The 10,097-nt window shown below is 34.1% G+C and overlaps 2 long non-coding RNA genes across 3 annotated transcripts; one reads left to right on the forward strand and one right to left on the reverse strand.

Moving 5' to 3' along the window:
* Window positions 1-152: 152 nt before the first annotated feature.
* Window positions 153-784, reverse strand: LOC135077886 (uncharacterized). The gene is made up of 3 exons (XR_010258534.1): window positions 694-784; window positions 481-567; window positions 153-284 (listed from the first exon to the last, which is right to left on the reverse strand). It is a non-coding gene; the product is annotated as an uncharacterized LOC135077886 (long non-coding RNA).
* Window positions 785-2,469: 1,685 nt separating this feature from the next.
* Window positions 2,470-3,969, forward strand: LOC135077884 (uncharacterized). Of its 2 annotated transcripts, none has more exons than XR_010258533.1 (2): window positions 2,470-2,947; window positions 3,807-3,969. It is a non-coding gene; the product is annotated as an uncharacterized LOC135077884 (long non-coding RNA). The 2 variants fall into 2 exon arrangements; XR_010258532.1 differs by lacking the exon at window positions 2,470-2,947 and adding an exon at window positions 3,056-3,721.
* The last annotated feature ends 6,128 nt before the right edge of the window (window positions 3,970-10,097 follow it).

Raw genomic sequence — 10,097 nt, forward strand, 5'->3', positions numbered from 1 at the left:
CGATGAAGGTCATGGTAAGCACCTGGGTAGGGCAACCCAGGCCAGGCGTGAGACATCCTCGGGGAGACCTTTGTCCAGCAGTGGACGTTCTAATTATTCCTCCGGCACGTCGAAGTCAATTCTCCTGACCTTTGTAATAATTATTAGCCTCCTCCGGGATTGCCTCCTCGGCGTAGAGCCAAAAGGAGGCAGGGGCGCCGGTTTGACCGGGGCTGGAGGTTTTGGACCGCAATGCTCACATACAGCGTCGTCACCGTCGGTTTCTGTACCGTCACTGTCAGTACCTGTAACAATAATTCAGTTTGTTTAGAGTATGCAATAAAAAGGAGTTTTTTAACTCTAAGTACCTACTATAAACAAACAAACAACATTGACTAACTATGTGGGGAATTCAATCGAACACAGGACCTCCGGGTCGAAAGAGCTTCTAATAAGATTATAAAGGCAAAGATTTCAATGTGAATTGTGAAAAATACTTACTGAATGTCTTCGTGAATGTGAATTTGTAGTCAGCTGCCACAGGCACGAGTCTCGTGGCAACTGCTTGAGTCCAATGATACGGCGGCTCTAAAAATGAAATAAAATAACCACATTAGATAAGTAGTAGTCACTATACGCAACTTGCCAAGGTTCGCACTAATTTAACCTCTTGCGCATCATAAAATAAATAATATAAAAGGATGTAATATTTACCGTTGATAGGTGAGGCAACGGGACTGACAGGGTAGGTCTCGGTCGACGTGTCATCTTCATTAGGCTCATCTTCTTGCAAAGATTCCGATGTTATCACTTCATAATCTGTGAACAAAACATAAAATTATTAATAGAATGAAAAACATAAAGCAACATAAAAAAAAGTCAGTGTTAAAGTATAAAAAATACATTACCTTCCACATAGGCGGGCACGGCCAAAATATCCGATTGGAAAACTTCCAAGGGCAGGCAACTGAAAGGGCACATGCCCTTGTATTGGTAAAAGAAGTACTCGTAATCGGGAAACATTTTGGACAACCTTACACTCTGAACTCTGCGCTTCGACTGGCTGACAAGCTTTCCTCGCGGCGCTTAAGTACCTGCAACGGAGCGTCTCTGCCTGCCCCGGCGCTAGGCTGAGTCACTATTGTTTTGACTTAACAAAGCATGAACCCTATTGTACATGACTTCATAAACAATGCCGATTACTCAAAAATAAAGTAATTAGCATAAGTGTTCAATTATTATTATAAATTAGCATAAATAAGTAAGTATTATACCTATTTAGTATAATACCTCAATGACTAATTTAGGATGATTTTGATATTTCTACAGGACTTTTTAATAGTAAGTTCTTCGCAAATAATCAATTTTTATACAATCAATATTAATCGTGTATAAATATCTTCCTACGTATATTAAAATTTCTTTAAATTTTAATATACGTAGGAAGATATTTTCAGACCATACATTAATTATTACATTAAAACTTAACAGAAAATAAAAATGCAAACCCAGAAGCCTACATACCAAATGATTTGTTTTAGCCGCTCAAAAGGAATCAAATAAATCAATAACGTTCCAACGTTAATTAAACCAATTGTTTTACAAATATAGTTTCTCGTTTGGCCTTAAAATGTTTGTTATCAATAAGCAACTTGGCAAATTCACTGGAAAAGAAAATGATTACAAAATGAAATAATGTTATGATCACTGAGAGACCTCAGTTGTTCAGTAGATTATACAACATTGCTGGAATAACTTCACGTCAGTAGTTGCTTGCTTGACGCGCTACGAACTAACTACACGCTACGGCGTAGCTTACACAGTGTAGATGATTTTACAAATCTCTACAGCGTTAAGAAACGCAACTACATTGAAATTTTCGTAACGCATCCGAATACACCTTACCCCCTTATTACAAAAAGTTAAACTCTAGTTTTAAAAAAGGGAAATCTGTATAAAGCCCCAAAAGATTGTTGCTAAAAACGTGAAGACGTTTTATATTTTCGTAGATTGGTAAACGATTTATTATGCATACTGCATAGATTGCATGACGAAAACAAGTCGTTAGTATAATAATTGATAATTAACGACGCAAATACATTAATTTAGTGAAAGAGTTAAGTACCTGACACTTACGAGGCTACATTAGTAAGTTTTGAGAAAAAGAGCTTAATCATTGTTTATCACCCTTTCTTAAATTGACTTCGTATTCATCAACTTGAATAAACTATTGAATAAACTATTGAATTAACTATGTATTACAGAAGCTTAGGTTGAAGACTTACGAATTAGTACTACTTGGTATTAGCGAAAAGCAAACGAACACCTACAAATGGTTGGAAACATTGTAAAGTAAAATATTCATAAAAGAAAGTTAAACCTCTTCACTAACAAAGCTTCTATGTAAATAGTAATTACCACGCATAGACAGATAAGGATTACCTACATGTAATGGTAAGAGATAAAAATATGAATACGTATGAACAACCCAAGTAACACAAAACACAATTATAAGAAGCGTACAACAGCATGAACCTACGTGCAGAGCAGTATATGAGCAGCATATGTAGCACTATATCAGCCGTATAAAAGTCTATAAGTGTCTTGTAAGCGCAATTTGGGCCCCAAATAATACGGCTTTGAGCATTATTAAATATTATTAGTGCTGCTAACCAGCGCTTATAATGTTATTGAAGACAGACATTAGTAAAGTTGTTAGACAGCATATTCTAATGTAAAAAGCATTTTATTAGATGTTAGTACAGCTTTGAAACAGCTTTCAGAATTACAATGCCAAAGTTACGTTTTATTCTAAGGCTGAACGTTTTATTTTGTTTGTTTGAAAGTATTCGAAAAAACTTATCGCATTTTATTGTCCGATTTGATTATTTTTCGTTTAGAGTATTGCAGTGCAATGGTGTTGTGAGGAGATGTTTTAATGTCTTTATTTAAAATAATTTATCATAAGGTAAGTATCTTTTTTTTTGTTTCAAGAATGAAAATGAGCTGGGAGTATTAGTCTTATGTGAAAATATATATATGTTTGTGGTTTATAATTCACGCGCCCTCGCAGAAATCCTTTTTTTAATAAAATAGGGACAAATTTAGAATCGACATATGACACTTTTTGTGATTTTTTTAACGATTTGATTAATTTTAACTTATAAAATTGCTTCTATCGATACTCCGCTTGTAAGAAAAGGATAATAAGTAGTATTTCATGCATATGTGTATTATAATTTTATTTTCTATGTTAGAGAAAACAGAAAGCAAATGGCGTCAGATAATATTAATGTTTTAAACTTTCAACTAGTGTCTTTTAATGTTGTCAGTCTTATTATAGTAAAAAGAAAATGGTTAAGTCATTCAACCTACATATAAAATATCTAAGTGATATCTTTAGCATTACTGTAACACTTTTTAGGTATGTTATAATGTTCATTAGGTTTAAACGTCATAAAAATGGATTGCTTTAGTGTTAATCAGGGTACCGAAACAATAATTTAGAATCCTTTAATCACGTCATGATCCCCTACTCCACGTCTTTCAATTTTATCTGTCTCCAATTAGGTAGGTACCTAGTTTGACAAGTGTTAAGTATAAAATCATTATCACTACAAATGTAATTTGTAATGAAACACGATATAGCTACCTATCTTATTTTTCGCTCATTGTAATAGTAATAATTTAAAGGAACTTTTTGTAACTAGTTAGTAGTGTTGCTGTAGTCGTTTTTTTAAGGGTATGCGTTATACGGGTAATTATTTAGTTTTCAGGTAACTACTTCTCTATTAAGTCATAAATAAGCTTATTTGTTTTTTTTTCAGATGCCTTTTAAAATAGTGCAAACGACCGAAAGGGATGAAGGAATGTTCTACGGAACTTCTTGACTCACACAACAACCGATTGTACTGTATTTTGTGTATGAGGTGTATCATTTTTTGGAACACGTTTTGCATTTCTTAAACCAAATATAAAGTTTGAATATTCCGTCTTTATCTTTCTCTTTACTCCACCTGTTCTCTTAGGCTGAGTTGCACCACCTAACTTTGACCGTAACTATGACGATAACCGATGTTTTTTGTATGGGGTTTGACAGATTTTTGACGTTTGTTAAAGTAAGTTGGTGCAACCCGGCCTTAAGTCTTTTTCCACTGTTTGTTCATGTCAATAACGTGACACGTTCGACATAAATTTTCTAATGAATATACAGGACCTACTAACGCACAAATGAATATAATCATACGGCTCGTGGTTTTATGGCCAAATTATGACCTAAAGTAATAAAATATTTTTTTAATTTATCTAAATAGTGCTAAAAGCTTTAAAGTAACAATAAAATAAGAAGATAACAGAGCTAAAACTTTAGTAAATGTTTGGCTAATGCTGAGCAGTAAATAAGCATAAGAAAAGATCATAAAAATGCGTTCAATCTGTAAAATGTGTTAATATATCTGAATGCACTATAGAATATTTCGACAACGTTTATTTAATGCATTAGGTTTTCTTATTTACTAATATACGGTTTTAACCTTTGTGTTAGTGTAAATGCTGTTAAAGGTGCTGTATATTAAAAGTAATTAATGTTTTAGTATGATTATAAGCCAATTAACTTAATTTTTTTAGACCATATAATAGCTTCATGCATTGTAAATTTTACCGCATTCTACTCAAAAGCATTTAAACTAAGTCAAAACTGATTTAAAGTGATAGTCTGACTTTAAAACGTAAATCAATCTTAACTTCAGTGAATATACAGATTGCGTGTTACTTGGGAATAGAACAACAATGAAAACAAAAGAAGAGGCATGAATACCTAAAAAATTCTTGTGATTTTTATGACAAGATTATGTTCAATCCACTATGACAAGGTGATAATAATTGAATGGGAATACAAAAATATTACAATTATAGGCGGCGTTGTTTCAAGTTATTTCCAGACCATATACATTTGTTACATTAACGGAGGAGGGAGGCTTTTTTTATGTTAATTGCCATAATGTACGTTTTTGTGCCATTTCCTTTTTTCATCAAGAATTCTTCAAGGCCTAAAGATGTGGTCTTCTTTGGATCTGTGTTCTAGGAATGCTGCTTGGTAGTTACCAAGGCTCTACATCTCATTTCAAGCAAGCAACTGCTGATGTGAAGTTATTCCAGAATTTGCCAAGTTGCATATTGAAAACAAACATTTAAAGGCCAAATGAGAAACTATAGTTGTGAAACAATCTGTTTGAGGTGTGAAGTTTTTCGAATAGTTCTTTGGTATGTTAATGTAATATTTCGTTCCTTTTGAACGTCTAAGACAAATCATTTAGTATGTAGGCTTCTGGGTTGGTATTTGGCCAATTTTTTTAAACTAGAGTTTAACTTTTTGTAATAAGGGGGTAAGGTATTTGGATGCGTTACGAAAATTTTAAATGTGGTTGCGTTTCTTAACGCTGTAGAGATTTGTAAAATCATCTACACTGTGTAAGCTACGCCGTAGCGTGTAGTTAGTTCGTAGCGCGTCAAGCAAGCAACTACTGACGTGAAGTTATTCCAGAAATTTTAATGTTGTATAGTCTAAACTAAACAAGTGAGGTCTCCCAGTGGTCATAACATTAATATAATTTTGTAATAATTTTCGGTTTCAAATTTATGAGTTGCTTATTAATAACAAACATTTTATAAGAAATAAAATTGTGAAACAATCTGTTTGAGGTGTGAAGTTTTTTCGAATAGTTCGCTGCCATGTTGGCATTGTATATCTATATTATTATTATTTATGGCTAAAACAAGTCATTTGTTCTGGGTTTATATTTTTTTTCTGTAAAGTTTTAATGTAATAAATCGCACCCTTAATAATGAATGGGCACAACTCCAAAATTCAGTTTTTTGGGAAAAGCCAAAAAACCAATCGGCAGATCCCGGTTTTTTACATAATTGGCTCTAAAATCTTTATTTTATCAGCTACAACTTTCAAATTAAGCATACTTCATCACTGGTATCTGTTATATAATTTGACATGAGACGTTTTTGAAAATATTGATTATGAGTATGTAAAAAAATTGTTTAAAAAAATATTTCAAAGTTAGGCCTTTATTTTACTATTTCTGTTGTTGTGATTTTGGGTATTACTTGTACTTGTGCCCATCTAATCCTTAGGCTGAATTGTTTTATATGGCATAATCCCTAATATTGCTCTCTAATATTTAAAAATAAGTGTATTATTCGATTTTTATATTGATTTACGCCCAATAACATTGGGGACAGTTTATTGTGCGGTATAGTAGCTTATAGCCAATTCAGTATAAGAGTAGGGTGCTGAATACTAGAAAATTATTAGATATGTCGAATTAGATTAAAATAAAAGACTATTAGCTATTTCTCTGAGAAAACCGACATGAAAATACTAATTTTATGCATTCAAAATATTTTTACTAAGACAGATAGGGACTCTTACCCTATAAAAAATATGCTTTTTATCAAATAAAGAAAAAACCTACAAAAACTTTTTCTGTAAGGTTTTCTGTTATGGATTTGTCCAACAGCCAGTACCTTGGTATCTTTTTTCCACTATCCTGCTGTCCTGGTGGAAGGAACCGTTCTCCTTGTCCCTTACTATAATCACCCACATTATGTGGGAATCAGTTCAAATGGCTATTGTAAAAAAAACAATTTAATACTCAAATTGGCGTGTGTAATTTTTGAAGGATTTTAGCAACCAATTTTGAACACAAGAATATCTATTCTGGTGTTCTAACATTCCCCAAAAATATTTTACTACTAAAGCACCTTAGCCATACTTCAGATTCAATTTGTGTTATATGGTTTACAAATACAGTCTTTTATAAGAGCACGGATTTGCAGTCCATCGAAGATAGCTGCTTTTAATTTTTTCGTACTCATCATCATTTTGCTTTTGATCATTTTAGTGATTAGAAAGCTCAATACATATCTTTGGCCCTCCAAATAGAAGCCCTTTACGTCCTGCTTGACTTCAGTATTGCAAAGAGTCTAGGTACACAAGGTTTACGACGATATTGGACACCCAATATTTATTATTTTGTACAATTTTTATCCCAGAGTATGCTTGGTTTGTTATCACAAACTCCGTGATCTTTTTTCTTTGCTTTTGTGTACAATATTTGCCACATATTAATAAAAACTGGTGTTAACACAAGATTACATTACGAACTCACATTTTTAAGACAAAAAGCACTTTAGAACTTAAATTTAGACAAACTGAAAATTTCAAGGTCTAATAGCTGATCAGTAAAATTGTAGTAACTTAATACGTGAAAAGATAATTTTAAAATAAATTCGATGTATCCTCAGTCCTCAGAATCTGAGTGATTAATTAGCATCAATTTATGTGACCGTAATAAATTAAAGAATATAATTATAAATTATAACACTAACATATTAAAGTAATTCACCTTTTGGCTGACTAGTGCGTTTATTCATGAAATAAACAAAGAAAAAAGCCAACCCGAGCCCCGAGCGAACGTTAATAGCCTTAACACGTAGGTATGTCTCTTATTTTATAAATCATTAGTTTATTTGTCGGGAAGTATTTCATAACCACCGCTTTATTTCTTAGCATCGCGATAAAACATTCTATAGGCTCCTAATCAACCAATAGGTATGAAAATTAATACCAAGAAGCAAATTACTTTTATAGGAGAGTTATAAATTTAACTACAAACACCCATCCATGGTCCGCCTAACTAAAGTTAAAGTTATATTTTATAATTTTCTATGATTAACGGGACTTTATCAATGTAATAAAAATGAAAATGTAACATATTATTAGAAATACAGGGTGACTTTTGTATCAGTATCCAAATTTTTTCCTGACATTAGGTATCGTTTATAGACGACATTTTTAATAAAAAATAGGTAGGTCAAATTTTAACATCAACTATTTTTTTCCTAACCAATTAATCACGTAGTGTGGTTACCGCGCTTAGCGCGTAAACATTTTGCGGGAGAGCTGGTCGAGCGGAGAGCTGGCAACGTGTGGCAACGCTCGACCGGCCGGCCTGGCCGCGCGGCTGTGGCGCGGCGCTTCAATCAGTCGCCCGCGCAACCCATTACGAGACGCGCGTATCGCTGCGCGCGCCGATCGTTCCGTCATGCGGTCAACGTAACGATGTATTCGCAGCGCGAGTGTTATGAAATGATTCGGTGCTACATTTTAAGTGGAGAGAGTTTGAACCGGGCCCAGAGGAATACCTCGACTTCGTAACCAAGGACTAAACCCAACAGTGCCAAACCGGTGAACGATTTTAGCGGCAAACTGAAGCGAGATCCGCGAGCAAGTAGGTAAGTACCTACACGAGACGCGAAGTGCGAAATGACACTGTAGTTTTAAATAAACTCAAAGACAATGTACAAAAGCGTGCAAGTCTGTCTGGAGAAAAATGGTATGCACTTTGGGCAATTATTAAAATAACTAGGTACTCATAATTTGTTAGTTTGTTGTTAGGTTAGGTAGATTTGGTAAGCAATCTCAATTATTGCACATGAAAATAACGATAAATACCCCCGAATAGGTACACAAGAAAAGTAGTGTTAGCTCTCGGTGATTTTATTTTCTTTTTGATAGCGTAATTATTGTCGTAGGTATTTAATTTTTTTACCATAAATTAGTAAGTCTGTTTAATTAAAACTAATTACCACTTTGAAATCTTTTGCATTTTGACGGTCCTAAGCCCGTGAAAGTATGAAGGGAAAATCGACAACTTATAAATCGTATCGCAATGAATGAAATGCGGCGCGGGCAGGCGCGTACGTGTGTGCGTGCGTAAGCGAGTGAGCCGTGACCACGGTGTAAGTGTTTTTTCAGACTGTTTCTGGGTGCTTTATTTTGACATTTTTGTACTGGACGATACAAAAATAAAAAATACGTGTTTTGTCTTTCGCTTCATAGATTATTATATTAAAATTTGGATACTGATACAAAAGTCACCCTGTATATGGAATTAATTAGACTTAGCTCACTAACACTTACTTAAAAGTTTGTCACACAAAGGCACAACTCCAAATTGGACCACAGTCGCGGGGGCCGGATTCGACAAATATCGGCATGTCTCTGATTCAGCCCTTCTAGCGGGAAGATAGATGAAAGTATGGAAGGGGCACAAAATGTAGAACTCTTTAATCTGATCATTGTTTTCGATTTCTGTGAAAGCCATCTTGTAGAACTGACGAAAATATGCCTCTCTAGTACAAAAAGTAAAAAACCAAAAATTTTGAGTTGTGCCCCTATATTATTAAGGGTGCGAAATGTTTAGTCTTTTAAAGTTGATTTTATGAAAATTGTTTGATAGCGAAGAACTTACGTAACGTAACCTTTATAAGACCTTTATAATTGCAGAACATTTATGCTAATTACTTTATTTTTGAGTAATCGCTTAGTTACAATATTATTGTTTATGAAGTCATACACATTAGGGTTCATGCTTTCACAGGTCAAAAAAATAGTGACTCAGCCTAGCGCCGGGGCAGGCAGAGACGCTCCGTTGCAGGTACTTAAGCGCCGCGAGGAAAGCTTGTCAGCCAGTCGAAGCGCAGAGTTCAGAGTGGAAGGTTGTCCAAAATGTTTCCTAATTACGAGTACTTCTTTTACCAATACAAGGGCATGTGCCCTTTCACGTGCCTGCCCTTGGAACTGGAAGATTTCCAACCGGATATTTTGGTCGTGCCCGACTATGACGATGTGGAAGGTAATTTATTTTGTACACTTTATTTATCACTGCATTTTTTATGTTGCATTTATGTTTTACATTCTTTAATTTTAAAAATGTTTTGTTCGCAGAATATCAAGTTATAACAACGGAATTTACGGAATGTTTGCAAATACCTGGAGACGAGCCTTATGAAAGTGACACGTCCGAGACCTACCCTGTCAGTCCTGTTGCCTCACCTATCAACGGTAAATATTACATACTTTTATATTATTAATTTGAGGTTACGCGAAGTCCTGATATGGTTAAATTACTCTCTTTAATATAACATTAGGTTCATCCACTACATTTGTATCTGTGGGGACCTACTCGTATAAGTGGTTATCAAGTGTTATTAATTGTAAAATAATTAATTATGTAAACCCTGGTCTTCCTAATATAAATAAA

The sequence above is a fragment of the Ostrinia nubilalis genome, chromosome 14, assembly GCF_963855985.1.
Source record: "Ostrinia nubilalis chromosome 14, ilOstNubi1.1, whole genome shotgun sequence".
NCBI classification, from domain to species: Eukaryota; Metazoa; Arthropoda; class Insecta; order Lepidoptera; family Crambidae; genus Ostrinia; species Ostrinia nubilalis.